The sequence below is a fragment of the Marmota marmota genome, unplaced genomic scaffold (assembly GCF_001458135.2).
Source record: "Marmota marmota marmota unplaced genomic scaffold, marMar, whole genome shotgun sequence".
Taxonomy (NCBI): Eukaryota; Metazoa; Chordata; class Mammalia; order Rodentia; family Sciuridae; genus Marmota; species Marmota marmota.
The window spans coordinates 12,409,665-12,432,813 of NW_026000241.1; the positions used below are offsets into that span (position 1 = coordinate 12,409,665).

Here is a 23,149-nt window from a genome sequence, read left to right on the forward strand (position 1 = left end):
TAGGGAGTGAGGGAGTGAGCCTTGTCCAGCAGGCTGGGTATGGTGCTGAAGGAAACCAGTCATCTGGAATCAGAGGGCCACTTCAGGACCTGGCTCTCACTTGAGGTCAACTGGCACCTAAGGCGTGACCAGCACTAGGCCAAGACAATTCTTTTTCGTGCCATCTTACAGCTGTTTCTCTGAGCAAGCTGCCACCTGCTTAGAAGGTGATGAGACCAACATGTGCTATTTTAAGGTGCAGACAACCCCAGCACTCCTGGAATTGTAAAATGAGCTAGCTACGGGTCTGGCACTGTGCTTGGTAGTTTATATGTGACCTCGTTCAAGGCTCATAACCTATAAAGTATCATTAGCATCCACTTTTTACAGGACAAGAAACAGGCTCCGAGTGACTGAATAACTTGCCAAGGATTTGAGCCTTGCTTTGAGTGCCTCCAAAGACACTGCTCACTGTATTATGGTTGGGAGTGATAACTCTGCTTTGCTTAAAGAACTTCCCACTCGGGCTGGGGTTGTAGCTCAGTGGTAGAGCACCTGCCTTGAATGTGTGGGGCACTGGGTTCAATCCTCAGCACCACATAAATAAATAAATAAATAAAATAAAAGCATTGTGTCCATCTACAACTAAAAATTTTTTTAAAAAATGCTCCTTACTCTGGCTCTATGTGACCCCTGACCCCTGACTACTCTCCTCCATCTGTCCTCTAAATACATTCCTCCTGCCATGAAGGGGCAAAGGAGTTCAGCAAAGACCCCAAGAGATCACAGAAGCTCACAGCAGAAATACAGACACCCCAGATATGGTGACCTGCAGGGACATCATGGGTGGCGGACAGCTGGTGGGCAGCCAAGTGGGAACCATCTCCTCCTCTACTTCTCCCTCTTAACACTCTCCTAGCTCATATGACCTTCCTGTCACTCCCATCAGCCCAGGCCAGCTCCTTAAATAGCTGGACAAGTGGCTAAGTGGTGGGACCTGTCACGTAAAAGCTGAACAGTTGGGCAATGAGCAGATGAGCTGCAGCTCTACAGCCATGGTGCCAGGCTGGGGAAGCCGGGCCGCTGAGAAGCATTAGGCCTTGCAGCTCTACGCACACCATCCAGCTCTCTATGGGCTTTCACAAATGAAATGCCATCTGTCCTGCCCATAAAACAATTCTAAGTTAGAACATGTAAACACTCTTCTCATTTCAAGAGGCAGGGGCCAGGGAAAGATTTGGGGAAAGGGTAATTGACCTGCTCAGTTTTACTCAAATAATGGCAGAAGCAGGACTGAGAAGCACTTCTATTACTCAAGAATGTCAACCAGGGATCCAAGATGGTGGGCCAGAGGGAGGCAGCATTCTGTGTCACTCTGTGACCTGGGTCTCAACTAGTGGGAATACTGCTTTGCTGAGAGCGATAGAGGACCCCTCCACAGCTGATCCTGCGCAGGAATCACAGCCACCATGCTGCGCAGGGCCCCAGGCCAAAGCGTTACAAAAGGACTCTCAACTCCCAACTACTCGCCCATGCAGGACTCATGGGTGCCTTAGCAGGACCACCGACACAGAATTCCCAGACATCACTCCCACAAAGGACACTCAGCCACTACCCACACGCAGGAACTCTGGCCACAACTCCCATGTGGACCCCCATCTACCAACGTGGGACTCCCCCGGTACCCTCGACCTTGGGATTCGGTAGCTACTGCCATAGTCCCCTAATCACGGTAGCCTGCCTGCATCTGGAGACATCAGACTGAAGACAGCAGACAGCTGACAGCCGCAACACTGCCACAGAGCTCATCTCTGAACACATAGCACAATACATCGCATGGCTCCCTCCACCCAACCTGACACCCCATTGCTAAAAGCAGATGCCTCCACCGTGGGTCACCTCCATCACCATCTTTAGTCAGGGCAACTACCAGTTTGGAACACTGGATAGCCAGGTACCCATAGTTTTCTAATTCCCCCTAATTCCCAACAGCCGCTAACTCGGCACAGTGACTGCCCAATTCAAAACAGTCCTCTGCGACAAGTGTGCAGCCATCAGAATGCAACACATAAGACCCGGGAGAGAAAAGTTCCTGATTAGGAAGTAGAAAGGGTGAGGGTGAGGGAATTTAGAGACGAATTTAGAGGCCAGGAACTGTGAGGTCTACAGGCAAGATGAGGAGATAAGACCTGGTGCCCACATCACAGGAGCAGGCCCCAAAGGAGATCCTTGAGGTGCCGTCTCCCAACAGGACCAGCAGGTGCCGTAGCCCATTTCCAGGTGCCCTGAACCCAAGACCAACCCTCATACCCTGGTAACCCCACCATCCTGAGGGCAGAGATACCAACTAAAAACAGACAACCCCACCTACCGGATGAGAAGGGAGGCAGGAAAGATACTGATCTCCAAACAGAACAATCCTTGATTCTTCCTTCATAATATTTTTTTCTTTCCTCTCCCTTTTATTCTCCTGCCCTCACATCCCCAACATATGTGAAACCAAGTACTTTGCATGAATTTGGATATTGAGGACTGAGATGACTGAATAATATAGTACAGTTATGTTATATATTATTTTTCTTTTTTTCTCTCCAATTTTTACTATTTTAACATTTTTTATTTTTCTTAATATATATGTGGTTTGTTTTATGTACTCTACTGTCTTCCCTCTTACTTATCTACCCAAAATTATTACCTCTCTATTCTAGCTACTAATCTTCTTTAGATTTCTCTTTCACACTTCCTAAGATATAAAAACTCTATATCCTCACCTCCTACCTCCTCAGGATATCATCCTACTCCTCACCCCCAGTTCTTTCTCCACCATCAGAAACTATAAACCCTTTTACAAACCTACTGATTATATTGGAGATAATAATTGAATTCACTATTTCTGTACATTGCGACCAAACTGTAAACATCTTAATAACAACTATTTGTTTTTAGGTGGTATTTTGTTTATATTGGGATCTGTTAACATTTTCCTTCTCTTCAAAGGGGAGGTATTGGATCCCTACAGGGGCACTATAAGCCTATAGGGTAAAAACAGTAACGCCTCGGATCCACAGAGCTAGAAGGGAAGACACATGAAAAGACAAAGGAAGAAAGTGCCCCAGATAAATCAAGATACCACATTATTAGAATCCATGGCCAGCACAGCAGATGAAATGACAGAGAAGGAGTTCAGGATGTACATAATTAAAATGTTCTGTGAATTAAAAGGATGATATAAGAGAGCAAATACAGGCAGCAAAAGATCATTTCGACAAAGTGCTATATAAGCAAATACAGGAAGTGAAAGATTACTTCAATACTTCAATTATTTCACTAAGGAGATAGAGGTTCTAAAGAAAAAACAAACAGAAATTCTTGAAATAAAAGAAACAATAAACCAAATTAAAAGCTCAATTGAAGGCATAACCAAGAGATTAGACCACTTGGAAGACAGGACTTCAGACAATAAAGATAAAATATATAATCTTGAAAAGAATGTAGACAACACAGTGAAAATGGTAAGAAATCATGAGCAGAATATTCAAGAAATATGGGATAGCATAAAAAGACCAAATTTAAGAGTTATTGGGATAGAGGAAGGCATAGAGTTCTAAACCAAAGGAATGAACAATCTATTCAATGAAATAATACCAGAAAATTTTCCAAACATGAAAAACAAATTGGCAAACCAAATTCAAGAGGCCTATGGGACACCAAATGTACAAAATCACAACAGATCCACACTAAGGCACACTATAATGAAAATGCCTAGCATATAAAAGGAGAGAATTTTAAAAGCCACAAGAGAAAGGAATTGGATTATATATAAGGGGAAACAATTAGGTTACAATTAGGAAACAATTAGATTTTTCAACCCAGACTCTGAAAGCTAGAAGATCCTGGAATAACATATAGCAAGCTCTGAAAGAAAATGGATGCCAACCAAGAATTTTGTATCCAGAAAAATTAAGCTTTAGATTTGATGATGAAATAAAAACCTTCCATGTAAACAAAAGTTAAAAGAATTTACAACTAGAAACGTGCACTACAGAATATCCTTGGCAAAATATTCTATGAACAGGAAATTAAAAACAACGAAAATCAGCAGAGGGAGGTATTACACTAAAAGAAAAACAAATCAAAGGAGAAACCAAGTCAAGTTAAATAACAAAAACAAACAAAAATGGCTGGGAAAACGAATCATGTTTCAATAATAACCCTGAATGTTACTGGCCTAAACTCACCAATCAAAAGACATAGTCTAGCTGATTGTAGAATCAATGGCCAGCACTAACTAACCACACTAACTCACCAATCAAAAGACATAGTCTAGCTGATTGTATCAAATAAAAGACCCAACAATATGCTGCCTCCAAGAGACTCATCTCATAGGAAAAGACATACACAGACTGAAGGTGAAAGATTGGGAAAAATCATACCACTCACATGGACTATGGAAGCAAGCAGGGGTTTGCATCATTATATCAAATAAAGTAGACTTTAAGCTAAAGTTAATCAAAAGGGACTAAGAAGGACATTTCATACTGCTCAAGGGAACCATACACCAACAAGACATAACAATTATAAATTTATATGCCCCAAACAATGGAGCATCTATGTTCATCAAACAAACTCTTCTCAAGTTCAAGAGACAAACTGACCACAACACAATAATTCTGGGTGATTTTAAAACACCTCTTTCACCACTGGATAGATCTTCCAAACAAAAGCTGAACAAAGAAACTATAGAACTCAATAATACAATCAATAACTTAGACTTAACTGACATATATAGAATATTTCATCCTTCAACAAGTGAATACACTTTCTTCACAGCAGCACATGGATCCTTCTCTAAAATAGACAATATATTATGCCACAAAGCATAATAAAAATCTTCCATGTAAACAAATGCAAAAAAGTAGAGATACTACCCTGCATTCTATGGATCACAATGGAATGAAATTAGAAATCAATGATAAAATAAAAAATAAAAACTACTCTAACACCTGGAGACTAAATAATATGCTACTGAATCAACAATGGGTTGCAAAAGACATCAAGGAGGAGATTAAAAAAATTCTTAGAGGGAAATGAGAACAGTGATACAACATATCGAAATCTTTGGGACACTATGAAGGCAGTACTAAGAGAAAAGTATATTGCACAGAGTTCATTCCTTAAAAAAAGAAAACCCACATAATTACAGTTATCTTATATTAGACAAAGGTGCCAAAAACATAAATTGGAGAAAAGATAGCCTCTTCAACAAATGGTGGTGGGAAAACTAGAAATCCGTATGCAACAAAATGAAATTAAACCCCTATCTCTCATCATGCACAAAACTCAACTCAAAGTGGATCAAAGACCTAGAAATTAAATCAGAGACACTGTGCCTATCAGAAGAAAAAGTAGCCCCAAATCTCCATCTTGTTGGATTAGGCCCCAACTTGATGGGATGCTGTGAAGGGAAGGAGCATCTCAGGAGGGGACTGTGTGACCACCCATAGAACAAGAAAGATTTGGAGGAACCCATATCAGCAACTACAACCAGGAAGTCGAATCAGTAGCAGGTTAACCAAAGCACAGGAAAGGAGGTGCCAAATGGTCTCAAGGCCAACTCCCAACTTCTTGTGCACTCCAGAGAGTGCCCGAGGACCCCCGAAAGAAAAGACAAGGATAGCTAGGGACTAGAGGCAACCACCATTACAGATTCTGCCAGTATGGTTTCCGGGCATCCTTGCATGTGGGTGGCAGTTGTAGGTAGTGCCTGTCACACATACAGTATCTGCCATGGGTACTGTATGTGCCTTTCTGTGCATCTGTCCTCTCTTGCTCTTACTTTCCTGGGCTTTTTTTTTTTCTTTTTTCCTCAGTAAAGGTTGGGAGATTTATTGGTTCCAATTGTTTAAGAAAATTTCTGTCGAATAATTAACTGACTACTAAGCTAACCGAGCACACATCTCAGTGGTCACACACAACAAAAATGCAGACTTTGGCTGCAGATGTAGTTCAATGGTAGAGCCCTTGCCTAATATGTAGAGGCCCTGGGTTAGAAAAAAAGAAAGAAAGAAAAAGAAAACAATGGCCCTGGATATAGCTCAATGGCATAGTGTTTGCCTAGTATGCACTCAGGCCCTGGGTTTTTGTTTTGTTCTGTTTTTCCTCCATATTTTTTGGTGCATTATAGTTGTATGTACTGGTGGGATCTGTTGTTACATGCACAAAATAGAACAATACAGTTTGGCCAATACTCCCCACCACTTTTCCGCTCCTTCCCTTCTTACTGCCCCCTTTCCTCTGCTGACCTCCCTTTCCATTTTCATGAGATTCCCCCACCTTTGTTTTCCTTTTTACTCTCTAGCTTCCACATATTTCACACTCTTAGACACACACACATGCACACAAATGCACACACGCATGAATCAAATGCCACTTTTAAGGTTATACCTTCCTCTGGGGAAAGTCAAAGCCCCCAAATAGTAAAGAAATCAGCATCACTCAGAGAAAATTTGCAGAACTCAAGCAACTGGAGAATTGACCCAATTCAATTCCAGAATCCAACTCACTCTCCTCTCTAACCCTTGCTCAGGACAGATGCAAACCCACTAACACACACACTACCCCCAATAAATGCCTATGAAGTAAAGATGAAAACATTGAATCGATCTGGGGCTCATGAATGAAAACTGCTGTCACGTGACTAAATCCCCGGTTCCAAAAATAATTCTGCTGCAATTGGGAGAACAGAAATGCCCAGCCACGCTGCCTTCTGTAAGCCCATCTCTGTCTCCTAGAATAAGGGAGAAAAAGAGAACAAAAATACAGCGCGCGCTCACAGCCTTACGTAATAGTCCCTGTCTCTCTCTAGCTGGCGGCAGCAAATTTTTTTTAAAGTGCCATAAATAGCTCCCTCTCCTGCCAAAGGAGACCAGGGGGAGAGGCTACACAGGGAGCCTGCTCCCAGCTTGCCTCTCTTCTTTCAGCCCCAGTGGAACTTTTATGTATCTTCCAGCACAAAGTAAGTTTAGTGGACAAGCTGGACCAGGCCAAGCACAGACATATGTCATCTGAGAGACTCTATAAGCTGCACAGGGCAGTCAAAATTTGACTGTCAATTCCTGAGACAGCACTCCCAGGCTAGTGTAGGGAACAGAAACTATAGTGTGTTGCTCTGCAGAGGGGCTTTCTCAGCAACCCAGGCCAACAGAATTGCTTATCTGGGTAAATAGTGGCCCTCGGACACTTAATCCTGCCAGCCAAGGGGCACAAGGCCAGCCTGATGGGCAGCAGGCAGAACAGAGGCAGTTCTCAGAGAAGCATCACAGCGGTAATATGCCACATCTTGGTGCAAGCCCCAACCAGAGAACCAGAAATTGTAGCTGGGCTCTCTTTACATTGAGGAAGAAGTTTGGAGTCTAGCCAAAGCCCAGAAGGGCTGCAAGAATGGTAACTTTATAACAAATCCCTGTAAAGAAACCTGAGATTCCAGGCTGAAAAGCTATTGCTTTGAAGAGGAGAATCTTGCCTGGGAAGGGCCAAATGCCTTAAACTAAGAAGCCCGGCAGCCCACACTGCACATGCCTTCACTTTGAATGGGCACAGGGTCCCTGGGAGAGGAAAAAAACAGTAGAATATGAGTTGAAATCCATGGGCAAGCACAGGAGGCCTTACTTGCCCTCCAGTGCACAGCCCTGAATTAGTAATGAACTTCACCCAGCCAACAACAGCACTGCTGAGCCCTCACACTCCAGGGTAAAGCTGATATAATACCTAGAGTGAGAAAGAGGCCCAGGAACGTGGGATGGGGTGGGAGAGAACAGTTCTATTGAGATAGGGTCTTGCTAAGTTGCCCTGCTTGCCTAAAACTTGCAATCCTCCTCCTGCCTTTGAATAGCTGGGGTTAAAGGCATGGCCACCTTGGCTAGCAGGTTCTGGTTTTACTGCACTAAGAGCATTTTTAAAAATCATAATAATGCTAATAAGGAAAAGCATATTATTGATTGCATTTACTGTGCAGTGCTCAGCAAGACCTGGGGTAATACCTGGGGAGTCCTTGCCCCAAACTCATGGCAGCTGTTGGGCCAGAACCATCACCCTGTTTAAGATGCTGATGGCGAAACTCAGGCTGGTAGTAATTTGCCTAGAGTCCTAAGAATTGAGAGGTGCGATGGGTGTTGAACTCAAGCCTATTTAAAACTATTGCACATGGCAAACATGCCTAAAAATAAGTGTATAAGGCAAATACTCACACAGTTTATTGTATTCTGCTCTTACCACTTACATAGGTTTGAAAATTTTTCATGACAAAAAGCTGGGACAATGACCTTACATGGAAAAAAAAAAATTAAGATTATAAGATACTGTCTATTTCAAGACCAATGTACTCAAAGAAATTATGAAGATCTTTTCACACCAAAAAATGTTTAAATCTACAATAAAATATCTACATATTAATCTTTTATTAAAGAAGATACAGTAATAAGTTTTCAGGAAAAAATAGAACTAGTCATTAAATAAGTGATAATTAAAGTAAGTATAAGAGATTATGTTACCTATCAAATTGGCATGCTTTTATTCTAATTATAACCTGGTGCTGACAGGGACATGGGGGATGACCTCACACACACAAAGGCACATGTTGTCAAAACCAATTCCACTTCTACAACTATTTTCTAAGAAAAATCATAACCATGCATAGAGATTTAACTTTCCTCATCTTAGCATCTGCATAACACTTGTAAGTTGGAATATGAATTTCAATTCAATAAGGCATGGTCTGTCCAGATAACACATCTGCACCCTCCTCACCGTAATACCATCTCCAATGGCAATGCAGAAAAAGGATGCTCAGGGCAGATTAAGTGGGAAAGTGGTAGATTGGGAAGCAGGGTTTAGAATATGGTATCTTTATTTACATAAAAACAAGACAAATAACAAATGTAATTAAAGAACATTTCCGGTAGAATTTCATCATCACAGGCATTGGGTCCCCACCCAGGACTACACCAACAGTCCCCTGTTACTCCTCCTTATTATATCCTTGGCTGGCCTCCAACATGACTGTCCAGCCCTTCCGTCTCCATGGTTGAGTCACCTTAGCATTGCTGTACTATCCTACCCACCAGCACTTTTCAAATAACCTGGATGTGAGCACATTTCCTAAACACGACCATATAACCACAAATGCATTTCCTGAAGTCCTTCTACTACAAGCTCAACCCCTTTGGGGACAAAAAGACATGGTCAGCATTAGAACTGTCATGTTCAGCAAGTTAAAGTCAGTTAACCCCTACGACCCTCCTTCTCATCAACAAAGTGGAAAGTAATAGCAGCCCCTAACAGTGCAGGGTCGTCATAAAGAATGAATAATACACTAAAGTGAGAAAAATGCACTCTTAGCAGAGTAAATGCTCAATGAATGACAGACAGCTCTGGGTCACTTCTTGAGATAATCCCACAGAAATGGAGGTCAGGCTGATGGAGAAATGGGACCCTATTCCACCGGCATTTTCCTACCCTAGACAATGCACAAACTTCCATGCTTCATACTATATGAGCAAAAACTGAATGAAGACTCACTTCTGCCTGTTTAGTTCACCCTAGTGTACCCTCAGTGCCTTGAACATCACAGAACTCAAGTGAATGAATGAATTTAATGACTCACCCTTTCTGCCTAAGCCCGCTGAAATAAGCCACACCAACTCTTCTGTCTTTACAGTGACCTGGCGGGTCAATCACAACTGCAGCAACCTATAAAGTACAATAAATTTCCAGTGATTCATCTGTCATATTAGGAAATGTTTGAGGGGCTTCCTGAATGACATGATCAAATGACAGTCAGCTAGGATCCCTTCACAGTCAACTTCTGAAATTAACCTGGAAAACTACAAAACCTGAAAAGGAGGGGTGGGGATCTCACCCACTCACCAAAAGGGAACAGGAAGTTTTTGTTTTAAAGCTTGTATTTTGAATAAAGCCTCATTTCTATTTCCATATCAGCTTCTCAGTGTGCACTCGACTACACTGAGATCACAGTCTTGTGTTTTTGAAAACAGATTCTGCAGCTATGGAAACAGAAGTTGTCACTATATTCTGACTTCAATGTGGGATCAAGTGGGAAGAAATATCTCAGCATGGATACAGCTACTTCCCTACAAATAGTGCCCCTTACAATAAATGTTTTAATATAATCAATAAATAAATCATTTGTGTTCCTAATTATTAAGACAAATTAGACTGCATAAAAATTCCTTCAATGAGCAAGTCATGCTTCAGGCATATGTGGAGAAAAGTATCCCCTGATTTCATTAATTTTACATAACCCACAGAAAGGCAAATGGGGTTTTGGTCCACGTGAAAAATCAGATACTGGACTTAAACCAGTTTGATGGCAAAGGAGAAAAGTCTCTACAAAAGCATTAACACAGGCATCTGGAAAGAACAAGAGAATAACTGGAAAGAACAAGAGAATAACTGGAAACCACAGCTTGATTTGTTTATCAGCTACTTTTAGTAAGCAATCCAAAGCAGACCTCAGGCTGACCCAAGAAGTAACACAAATAATTAGGAATGTATGGTACTGGGGTAGAAGCCAAGAGCTCTGTATAAGATCAGCCCAGGAAACTGAGGTCAGGGGCTAGAGCTGCAGAGGGACTCAAAGAAGCATGTTCTCCAACTCCCCAAGAAAGAGGCACCCAAATAGGCTTTCTTGCTGAAATTGACAGGTTGTCACTAGGGAAATAGTCAGAACAGTCCCTTGGAGTGAGTGGGCCATGATAAGCACAATGTATAAAAGCAAGAGAACGACAGGAAATGGAAAGAGGAAACTCAAAAGGCGAGGGACTGGATGGATGGCAGGCAGGGGGGACTGAGTCAACCTTGCCAAGCAAGAGTACTCGCTCCTCACTGGTCCTCACCAGGCACCACCCCATGGCACCAACCACGTGTTTACTGCTCAGGACCTTGCTCAGAGGAGTCATCGTCCACATCAGCTTTGCTGAGCTAGGCCATCTCTTTTTCTTTCCAAGATCATTCATTCTGTTACAGAGCAAGCAGCATCTCTCCGTGGCTTTGGTGGGTCTGACACACTTCAGAGCTTCCTCTTCACGACCGAAAGCTGAGAAGCCAGTCCCATCTAAGACACAAGACACCATGTCAGAACCACCCCACCTGCCTGCACTCAGGAGAGCAGTTGGGGGGTCACATTTTTACAAAATGAGTTGTATTTGGCCTACAATGGGCCTCTAATTAATTGCTAAATCTTAAAAATCAAAAGTTTTCACATAAAAAAATTCTAGATATGAAGCCTCTAGATAAATTTGGAGATCAAGCAACATCAGGCTCATATTCCTGAGATGTTCCTGAGAAGGAGCATTTGGTCAGGAGTTATAATTTGCTGTCCAACTTGCCACAGTCCCCACCACTCGGTGTGTTCAGCTAGTTTTATCCCTTTTTTATTTGCCTAGCCTCTATTAGCATGTTACACAGAAAAATGGGCAAAGTTCTAGAATGGTTTTGCTTCCATAATCACAGAATGAAGTCTGATCTTGGCAGGTCCTCTTTCTTATATCAATGCCATTTTGCAATATTCCAGTTAAAAAAGAATGTCTGGAAAGAGATAGATTTTAAATAAATTTCTGGATAGTTTATTTTTTATACCTAAAATTACAGATATATAACCCAACATAAGTTTTTTTTGAATCCTTAGATTTCACACAATGAGAATTTTCTTCATCAAATTCTTTTGTCAATTTACAACTAGAATTTCACAGAGGAATTTTATTAGATATTCAATGACCAGATAATCCTAATTACAGGACATGAAATTAGATCATGAGACCTATCTAACCAGGAATATAAGGATGGTTCAACATTTTAAAGTTCATTAGTATAATCTACCATATTATTAGATTTAAGGAGCAAAACCTAGGATTATATTCATCAATACTGAAAAAACTTTAATAAAATTCAACACTATAGTTCCAAGAAAAATATTCCATAAAATTGAAATTGATGGATACATCCTTAACATGAATACACATCATGCCCCACGGACTAGAGCCAACCTCTTTCCCCATGGATAAATACCAGTGGCATTCTCAGTAAGATTAGAACAAAACAAGGATGCCCACTATCTCTACTACTGCATTACAATGCAGTGAGGATATCAGCACACATTAGACCAAAGGAAAAACTTAGCAGCATAAGAAGAGGAAAAGAAGCTAAATTATCCCTTTGCTAATAATATTATTTTATACTTGGAAACCCAAGAGAAATAATAAGACGACTAACTCAAACAATAAAGGCACTTAGCAAAGTAGAAGGATATAGTACAAAAATTCTACCACTATGTTACACAAAAATCAATGACATTCATATCCTTAACAATAACCAGTTAGACAATCTAATGGAAAATAAAGTGCTATATTTTATAGCAAAATTAAAATATTCAGAAATATGCAAAAAATGGTAAAACGTTTTCTAAAACCACATAAAGTTATTTGTTATGACATGAAATGTAGGAGAGAAATACTGGCAGCAATCTTAATTATGCAAGAGTTTATTTAACCAAATAATAGAATGCTTTGCAGCTAGAGAGAAAGAAAGAAAAATAGATAGATAGGTAGATAGATGATAGATAGATAGATAGGTAGATAGATGATGGCTAGATAGGTAGATAGATAGATAGATAGATAGATAGATAGATAGATAGATAGATTGATCCCCATAAACTGGAATATATTACTAAGTGAAAAAAAGAAAGACATTGAAGAGCTGGGGTTGTGGCTCAGTGGTAGAGCGCTTTCCTAGCATGTGTGAGGCACTGGGTTCCATTCTCAGAACACACATATAAATAAATTTTAAATTTTAAATAAATTTCTGGATAGTTTATTATTTCTCTCAAAAAAGGCATTGATGTTTTACATAATCTAGATATTAAGTCAATGAAGATGGGGAACCCCAAAACAGAATATAAACAGAAAGAAACAAACATAAATATAAAGAAAATTAGTAGCAAATCCTCAGAAGGAAAGAAAGTATCAAAGTCACTTTTCACCCAATACTCTGTGCACACTTAAAACAGTCAAAGGACTACAAAAATTTTTTAAATAAAAACTGCGAAAAGTCAATCTTGCATTTTATTTAATAAGTTTGTTGACAGTAGTGGTAGGGGCACAGACAATTCTAAAATTAGTTTGGACAAAAAAAGTGTAAAATGTTCATAACCAGGAAGGTTTTTTCTTTTTTCTTTTTTTCTTTGTTGCTGGGGGTAGGTGGTCGGGGGTAAGTTGTTTAGTTGGAAAGCATTTTTGGCAGGAGTATGAAAATGTTCAATGTGGGTAGAGCTTAAGATTCAGCGGGGCTGGAGCTGGGGAGGTTACTGGGGGCAGATCTAGGCCAGCTTGTCAAAACTCTAGGAACGCCTCTACCTACCACTATAACCTGTGTTATAGTGGTTGTAGTTATAGTTGTAGCAGGGAGTCCGAGGCCTTGGCTACAGAAAGACACATGCTTGAACACCTACTTCTATGACTTTCACTATCAGTGAACTCTGATCAGAATCAAGCAATATCAAATTGATCAGCCTTTACTCAACTATTTTTTTAAGTATAGCTACTTAATTAAGTATAACCCATGAATTGAAAATATACCCTTAGTATCATAGGGTAAAATCCATTCATAAATCATTTTCAGAAAAGCTTTTCATTTCCAGGAAGTCTAGTACAAATGTTTTAACTTCAGTTATTTTAGGAAACATTCTGTAAGCTACTTAAAATGTTTATTATACACTGATTTTCCATGACAAGTTCAAAATAAAGAAACATGTATTCTATGCTTATCGTATCTGTAAGATAGCTCTCCAGATTCTATTGGTAATATTTTAGAGGTCTTAGGAATTACATTTGGGTAACTCAGAAAGAGAGCTCAACTTTGTTTCACTTCTCAAAATCTTCCAACACCAACATGGGAGGATCCATGTTTTTGTGATGTGCCACTACCACCCAACCCAAAAGGCATCTGAGGTCTCCTTTTGGGTCTTATCTCACTTTGAAATGTCTTGGGACATTTCATTTTATCCACTGATGTATAACAAACCGCCCCAAAACCTATCAGCAAAAACAACAATGGTTTATTATTTCCTCACAATTCTTTGGATGGAAGAAGCTCAGGTGGCCAGTCCTTCTATTCAGCCACAGATAAAATGCAAAAAAAAAAAAAAAAAAAATGGATGAGGCTGTATTCCAATAAAATTTTATTTACAACAGAGGGTGGGACAGCTTTGGTCCAGGGGTCACTTTGCTGAGCCCTGGTCTGGGAGAATGAGTACTGCATTTGGGACTGAAAACCAAGCCTGGAATTCTGACTTCACTACTCACAACTGGTGCAGATCTTAGTTGAGCTTCTTAAACTTTCTGTAGTATATCTTCTGAACCTAAATAACAGGAGTGATGTTATCCATCTCCCAAGGCAACTACAGGAAGAGAAATTCCACAGGTGAAAGTGCCCCTCGTTCCATCTGTAGAGCTAAAGGCTGTCCAGCTTCTCAGGACCAGCCACAGTGAGTGCAGCCAGGCGGGAGACGGGGCTGTTGGGCACTGTTTTCCCACGACATGAAACCTTCACTGATAAAAATTATATTTTGCAGCAGGCTGAAAGTCTTCGTTAAAGACCCAGCACTGTTACGCTCTTTCTCGATGGCAAAATACCTTGTTTTAAGGCCTATGGACAACACTGACACAACTGTATTTCACAAATAAATAGTATGCACAAGGGAGAAGAGAAAAACCACCAAAACAAACAAGCCTCCGAAGTGTTATTACTCAAAGTTTCTTCAGAGGCACAGCAATATAGTCACTGGTTTGGAGCTTCGGAAAAGTTTTAAAATAGTCTCTGGGGCAATTTTTTTGTAATACTAAAAGCATCATTGGAACTTTCTAAATATGTAGATGCAAGCTTTATTTTTCTAAATTGATGCTGGTAGAGAAAAATTTTTTCAAAAATTTGAAAAATCTATCCTCAGTCAACGAAATAAAAAGCTCAGATTTTTTTTTTTTCTTTTTCTTTTTTTTTTTTTTTGGTACTGGGGATTGAACTCAGAGGCACTCAACCACTAAGCCACATCACCAGCCCTTTTTTTTTTTTTTTCGTATTTTATTTAGAGACAGGGTCTACTGAGTAGTTTAGTGCCTCGCTTTTGCTGAGGCTGGCTTTGAACTCAGGATCCTCCTGCCTCAGCCTCCCAAGCCACTGGGATAACAGGTGTGCACCACCATACCCAGCACACAGAAGAAATTTGTTTGCATCTACTGATAATGGCAATAGCCCACCAAGAGAATAAGAGATTTCCACAAGAATAACTTGTAGCATTGTACTCCTGTTTCTGGAAAATTCCATCTCATCCACAAGAAAGCAGACATACTAAAAAAGTGACGTGTCCACAGACAAAACCTCATCTGCTGTGGGATTCTCCTCCGCCATGGCTTGGCTTGCAATTTCAATGTCCCTTCTGCCAATTGAGCAGCTTAGGCCAGAAGCAGCTGCCTCACCATCTCCACCAGAGACAGCTGCACTCTGGAAGGATGGCGCCAGCATCCTAGAAGGGTGTGGGCTCCTTCCTAAGCCCCAAAATGAGTGCTGATGGCTGTCATCATTTGAATTTAATACCCCTTTCCAAAGCAACCTGGATCTCTTCCAGGGCAAAGTACTACTGAATAAAGCAAAATCCAGGCAGATGAATGGATATTGGGCCTATTGCTCCTGATTCACAAATTAACAAACTGGTATTTGTTGCTGGCCTTCTGATTTATAAAAAAGACAAGAAAGAAGTGAGATGACTTAGAATAACACAAACAAAAGTGAACATTCCCAAAGTCCCTTGTATTTTTACTTGAACAGAATGGAATTCTCACATGATAGCTGGGATGTCTATATTAAGTATCTCAGGCCGATCTTCTACTAAATAAAGTTCAAGTGGCATTGAGTTCACATGATCCTCAGAGCTCTCTTGACAGCTGATTGTTCTCCCCATATCTCCTGCTTTTGGAACTCTGGCTTCAAAGTAGCTCCTTGCCTGCTTTTGCCTGGGCCAGAGTCCAGTCTGTACCCAGAAGGGGTGTGTGTGTGATGAGCTATCAAAAGAACAGCAGATAACAGGGCTGCCTGCCTCACTGTGTGCATGTACACGTCGGGGTGTGGGTGTGGGTGTGGGTGGACACACACAACCCCATCACTCTTAAAAACCAAAGGTCAATGGCCATGTTGGATGTTAACATTAGGGAAAGCTGAGTCAAGGGTATATGGGAACTCTCTTTACTCTCTTGGCAACTTTTCTGTAAACCTGTAATTGTACCATAATAAAGAGTTTTCAAACATAAACTTAAGGTCATCTTCAAGGCTTAAAGCATACCTGAGTTTTTACAAAGTTCGTCCTCATAAGTCATTAATCCCTTAGAGGTCATTTATTACCCTGAAATGAAACTGATGAGGTCACCAAGGGACTGCAAAAACACCTGACAAGCAGGTGTGACATTAACGTGACAGTGTGCACATTCAGGCCTGTCCCCAATGACAGGCTGTGACTATAAGCTGGTAAGATGCTCAAAGAGGCCATGCTGAAGAAGGAGCCCTCACCAACTACTCTACTACAGGGGCCTGCAGTGTCAAAACTGCCCTGTCTTTCCTTCTCAGATGCAAGGGGACAACACTGATGTGTAGCAATTTGGTCACCCTTTATAGTTTAAGTGCCCCTAAAATTATTTTTGTTTAGTTTTTGTGTAGTGGTCTACTCAATATTTTTTTTAAAAAAAGCTTCTCTCTGTTCCTCAGAACTCTGGATCTTCTTATTTTTATGCTTAGAAACTATCCTAATATACAATAATTTACTCATCTGTTTACTGACCATTTACCCTAAACAGAACATGAGTTCCACTGGGTTCCCCCAAATAGAATTTGAGTTCCACTGGGATGGGGCTTTTATATGCTTTGTCTACTGCTAATGGGATTTCTTCAAAACCTACTATGCGTTTGCCCCATCTGTCTTACTGACTTTGTTCTCTGGGATGAAGAGACAAGAACAGAATATTTTAAAGAAATGATATTATTTATGCAGGAAAAAAATGATAAATGTCAACCAAATGCTTTGAATCACTGCTATATGCATATAACCTTGTCCTTCATGCCTTTGCTGCATAAGTGTCCATACTAAGTATGTGTCACTTATGTAAGTTATTCATTCCTCACAAATCCATGAGAGAGAAGGAGCCAGCATCACTGTTCCCATTTTACAGAAGAGGAAACCGTAATGGCAAATATGAAGTCAGGACACAAATCTAAGTTACCCAACACCTTGCCTAGAATGGGCCTCTGCCCACCACAGCTAGCAGTCTCTCTGTGGGAGGAAAAAACACTCTGAAATTAGTCACTTCAAGATTTATCCTAGAACATAATAAACTTAATGAGCTGGATAATTTTTTTAAAATACAATACAAAAAGTAAAGACAATTATGCGTGATCCCGACACACATACTCTTGTATGAAAATACCCACAGGGAAACAAGCCAACAGCTGAAGCCTGTGAACAGGCAAAGCAGAAACGACCCCCGGTTCTCACCCCACCACTGTTTGCAAAATGTTTCTAGTATCTGTAAAGACTAGTACAGAACCTACTAATGAAGACAAGCTGGTATCTTTCTAAAATAGTTAACTTGGTTCCCACGGTGGTGGCGGGGAGAAGGGCAGTATAGAACTCAAATCTGTACATATAGAGAGGACATGGGAGCCTTCCCCAAAGTCCAAATCCTACTTACATCATATGTATGCATATGTGCATATGTATACACACACATACATGTAATATATACATACACACCTAGATTTCTTTTAAATTGAGAAAATGTGCACTCTGTCTTACAGTTAAAGCACAAGGAGCGGGTAAAGAATAAATCTCTTAAGATGATGCACTCTTTCTCCACTTTAAAATCTCTGAAATCAAGGTCTGTCTTATAGTCAATGGTACCTTACCATGCTAACTTCATAACATTACTTTTCTTATAGGTACATAAAGCAAATGATATCTTTTAACCTATGGCATGTTAACTTTTGATTACGTGCCTAGACCCATATTTCTTTAAAAGGAAGCATGCTTTACACACAGTTTTGCACTTTGATTCTCCTGCCCAGCAGTAACCTGAGATCAGTTCTTATCATTGCTGGTAAAGATGCTTCTTTAGCTTTTACAGATGCAGACAAATCTGCTGAATGGACAAATCATAACTTGACCAGTTACCCTGTGGTGGTGATTTGGACTGCTTCAACTGTTTTAAGTCTTTAGCAGTATACTGTGAGAAACATTCCTGCACAGCTCTGAGCGCTGCTGGAAGCAGAGCATGGGTGCTTACATGCAGAGTGTCTGAGTCAAATAGAATCACTTAAATACAGCCATGGGATGTTCAGCCTTACAATACAAATGGCCCAAAAAACAATGGGCAAGTCCACTCTGGATAGTAGGGGAAACCCCTGAATCAGCCCCGAGATAAGTCAGGTTGATTTTAAAGGTTCCTTCCAGTCCACAGTCATCATAATATAGATTTACATGATAAAAGAACTTACAGGAAAGAGGTCACTTATAAACACACCTTATCTCAGTAAATCTCTACAACAGACAGCAGACATGCATATTATGCACATTTTTGAGATGAGGAGAGAGGTTCAGAGCTAATTTACCTAAGAGTTGGTGACAGGTCCAATTCCCAAATTAAATGTCCCCTGTGGCAGAGCAGCAGAAGTGTAAGCCAAGCCAGGAGAGCATAAATAAAGGCAGCCACAATAGCCCCAACCTGGGCAAAGGGCAGCTCTGGGAAGGCAGAAAGGAGGAAGAGAAGCTCAAACTCAGCCTTAAAAGGAAGCTCAAAGAATGGCATGTTCTGTTTTATTGGCATTTAAAATGCAACTTTCTTTCAGTTGGTTGTATTTCCTGGATTCTTTGAACACTTAAGACTAAGAACACAACTATTCAGATGTGGGGTAGGTGGCAGGTTAACTGAGGTGAATTCTCAAGGCTACAGGACACTTTATGGAAGGGAGATGTGGCCTGCCCAAGAAGGAACCAAGCCCAGAATCCAAGTCCACCCCTCCCTTCTTGCTGGCCTCAAGCAGGGTTGTGTTCACCTTAGGTTCTCCTAAGGTCACAAGACAGGAGGGCAGCATGTACAGCCATGCCAGCATCTTGGGGCAGAGAATGGCAGTCTTCCCACATGTCTCCTTCCTACCCAATGGGGAAGACCTTCCTAGGCAGACCACAGCAGACCTGTCCTGATCACAGCAGCCAGTGTCAAAACTCAGCAGGAATGGGGCAACCATGACTGGCCTGGAGCAAGCAGAAGCCCCCAGGCCTCCTCAACCCCCACCCAATAAGCTACAAAGGAGGCCTAGAGTAGAACCAAATCTGGATTCCCTTAGGAGAGGGGAAAGCGTGGCAAAGGCCACACATGGATTGACAATCAATATCCAGTACTCCCACCATTCATTCATTCATTCACTCACTCATTCAAGAAGCACCACTTGAGCCTGCTGCCAGTCTTCTAGGAGAAAACTTATACCAAACAAGATGTCAGCCCTCCAGGACCATAAGGTCCAGCTACATTTACACAAGAATATTCCATTTTCCTTGATATCCAAAGCAGCACTGGGTATCTCAGGTGATCTAAATACCAAAGAGAAATTTTGAATGGTTTTAATTACTGTACCTTAAAATGCACAGGTGCCCTATTTCCATCTTGATGACTGTCTTTGCCAGGAAGTTGCTTCTTCCTGAAAGTCTCCACCGAAGGTGCCCTTCACCAGGCCCCTGTTCTATTAATAGTGGCTGTGAGTGACTCAGGTTACAGGTTGGTTCAAATCCACATAGAACTGGCTCCTCTAACTGAGGCAATTTTGGTACTTAACTTTGTGTGCCACAAAAGACTTTTATTTTTAAATCCCTAGTATAGCAAATGGAAAGACCAAGCTTAAAAGTATCAAAAAGGATACAGAGCAGTCTATGATTACAATCAAGGCCAGGAAAAAAAAAAAAAGTGTGCTGTGAATTTAAAATCTATACCAACTACTCAATATAGTATCCTAATATGGCATGTGCTTAAAGCTTAAAACACAAAAAACTCAGACTTTAATGTTGAGATTGGGACATTAAGAAGTGGGAATTTTTACCTTTTTCCTAGACTTTTGAGTGAACAAAGCATAAAAGAATGCATTTAATTTTATAATTGCTAGTATCTGCCTAGGTGAAATAATCTAGTATCAGTTAATAATAGAGAAGAAAAGTGCATGTTTCTGTTTATGTTTAATATTTTAAGAATATGTTGAAATTTACTTATCCAAGATATATTTCAACCTAATAATTTCAAAAGTCAAGAAGCACAAGAAAAAAATGTTCCACATCATTATCCATTGGGAAATGCAAACCAAAATCACCATGAGATACTACTTCATAGTCACAAGGATGTCTATAATCAATGAGACATGTAAGTGTTGGCAATCAATAAGTATTGGCAAGGACATAGATAAATTAGAGCTCTCGTACACTGCTGGTGGGAATGCAAAATGTTGCAGCTATTATGAAAAACAGTTCGGCAGTTCCTCAAAAAGTTAAATATAGAGTCAAACACAATCCTGCAATTCTACTCACAAATATTTCATTACCAGGAGCAATGAAAACCTATGTGCACACAAAAACTTGTCTCTGAGCATTCATGGCAGCTTTATTCAAAACAACCAAGAAGTAGAAACAATCCAAAAGTTCATCCACAGATGAGTAAATAAACAAAATATCACGCATACAAACCATGGGATATTATCCAACTATAAAAAGGAACAAGTGCTGGTGCACTTAATACTAAGGGAAAGAAGCTGTGCATGAAAAAGAGCACATATTAGATTCCATTTATAGGAAATGTGCAAAAAGAAAAAATCTATAGAGATGGAAAGAGTAATTGCAAGGGCTGGAGAACTGGATAAAATAGGGAATAATAGCTAATGGATATGGGGTTTCTTTCTGGGGTAATAGATGTGTTCTAAACTTGGTTGTAGTAATGGTAAACAATTCTGTGAATACACCAAAAACCACTGAGCTCTTTACACTATAAACAGATGAACTATGTGGTATGCAAATTAGGTCTCAAGAAAGTTGTTGTTTTTAAAAAGTTTTTACAAAAGTATATGGGATGGGGTGACTATAAATGGATAGGCACAAGGCATTTCCTTTGGGATACTGAACTATTTTGTATATGCTTGTGGTGGTTATACAACTCTATCCATGTGTTAAAAGTCATAGAACTGTACATTTAAAAAAAGTATTTTGTTGTATGATCATTTAAAAAACAAAGTATTTGGTCAAAAGTCTAAGACTTTGGGCATGCACAGCTGATATACTTAAAAAATGTTCAGAGATAATCATGGCAATGATTAGTCTGCAGAAAGGGAAACGATTTATCTCTTGGTGACTTGGTCATATTTGTGAAAGTGAATAAAATAACTAAGTTATTTCTACTTTCCACCATACATGGAATTGCCACCATATATAAAATCCTTTCAAAAAAATTCAGCACACTCAAACCATATCCATACCATAGCACAAGATGAATTGTTTCTGATCTTCCTGACCTGCCCATGGCTTCCCATAATTGCTAAAACCCAAGTTTCCAATCTGTAAAAGGACAGAGCTCTGTCTTTCCTATTCAGTACCCCAATGGCAACATTAACAGGAGCTCAACAGCCGCCCATGAAGCTAGTCTTAAACAACAGGGGAGATGCAAGAAGAGCCAAAATATTCAGAGAAACTTTTACTAAAATCAAAAGCAGACCTCTGCATATCCAAATACCTTTTGTCACAGCTTAAGCTAGTGTCAGGATAGGGTAGACTGTCTGCAGGGTCAGAGTCTGGGTCTGAATTGTGTGAGATGAGCAGTAAACCCATCCACAACCAGTCATGCAAAAGCAATGGGGCCCCTGGAGCAGAGAGGGACTGGGGTTTCTTTTTCACTGGGAGAGGGAGGAAAGGCAATGTCTTACAGATTCAGAATACCTCTGCACTTAGGCCAGCTCAGGCCTGCTGCATCTGACCAGCCAGGTCAGGTGGGGTCAGTTTGGCCTTGGCTCAGAGCAGGTCTTCAGACAGGTGACAACCAGTCTCTGCCAGCTCCTCTGGGCCTGGGGTGGGGATGGGGAGGCAGTGGCTCCTGCCATAAGGATTTCTCCAGCCTGGGTACCGGGAAGAAGCACATACCACACATGGGGGAACCACACAAAGTGGACCCGCAAAGCGGGGTACTCCTTCCTCATTCCTCATCCCCCCTGTGGCAGCCACTGACCCCAAGGGTTGTCTTTTACCCTCCTTCTTTGCTACCAACTTGATTCCTGATTCTGACTGTGGCTTTTTTTTTTTTCCCCCACACAGTGTCTTTTTTTCTGGTGCTGGGGGTAAGGGGGCAGGGATATCTCCCTTTTCTTTTTCTTCACACACACAAAAAACCCAGCTCACACTATCACACTAACTAACTGTAAACATTAGATAAAAGTCAACCAGACAGAGTCCATAAGGTCCATGGCTTAAACAAATGGAAAAGAAAAGATTCCATTGTGTGGGATATTGCCTGGGAGAAGCAAGAACTCATAAAAACAGCCATTGTTCAGGAAGAAAGAATCAGACAGCTTCATTCCCAGCAGCACATGAAAAAGCAACATTGAGCCAGCTTGCAGAGTCAGGGAATCTAAATGGCAATCCAGTGGCCCTGCTCAGGCGGCTCTCCCTGCCTCTCCCTCTTACCAGAGGTTCCAGATGAGCCAACATCTCCAAATGCCATTCAAAAATGACTTCTGCAGGACCTGTGCACCAGCCTGCCCCTTTCTCAGGGCACAGGGGCCCCTGTCAATCAGGACTCAAGTCCTGAAGCCCTCACCACTTTCAGTCCTTAGCACAATGGGGAGGGCACAATATAGAGCAAGGCTTACAAATGTGGTCGCAGCCAGGCTAGGCACTCGTCCTGCAAGCACACAGAACAAAAACTGGAAGGAGCCCCCGGAACGCCAACTGCCGTCATCGCCAGCATCCACATATTCAGATCCTGTTACTTCTTCATATGATGTGAAATAACAGAAGTTAGTTTCTCCTTCAAGACTG

At 40.9% G+C, this 23,149-nt stretch overlaps 1 protein-coding gene across 3 annotated transcripts in view; it reads right to left on the reverse strand.

Moving 5' to 3' along the window:
• Trak1 (trafficking kinesin protein 1) overlaps positions 1-23,149 on the reverse strand; it is a 173,179-nt gene that overhangs the window by 119,856 nt on the left and 30,174 nt on the right. For 2 of the 3 annotated variants that reach the window (XM_048795510.1, XM_048795506.1), the window contains exon 2: positions 9,641-9,726. The exons of the other annotated variant lie outside the window; for it this stretch is intronic. The gene's annotated coding sequence lies outside the window, so the exon portion shown is untranslated. The remainder of the gene's footprint in view (positions 1-9,640; positions 9,727-23,149) is intronic. 3 annotated transcript variants of the gene reach the window in all.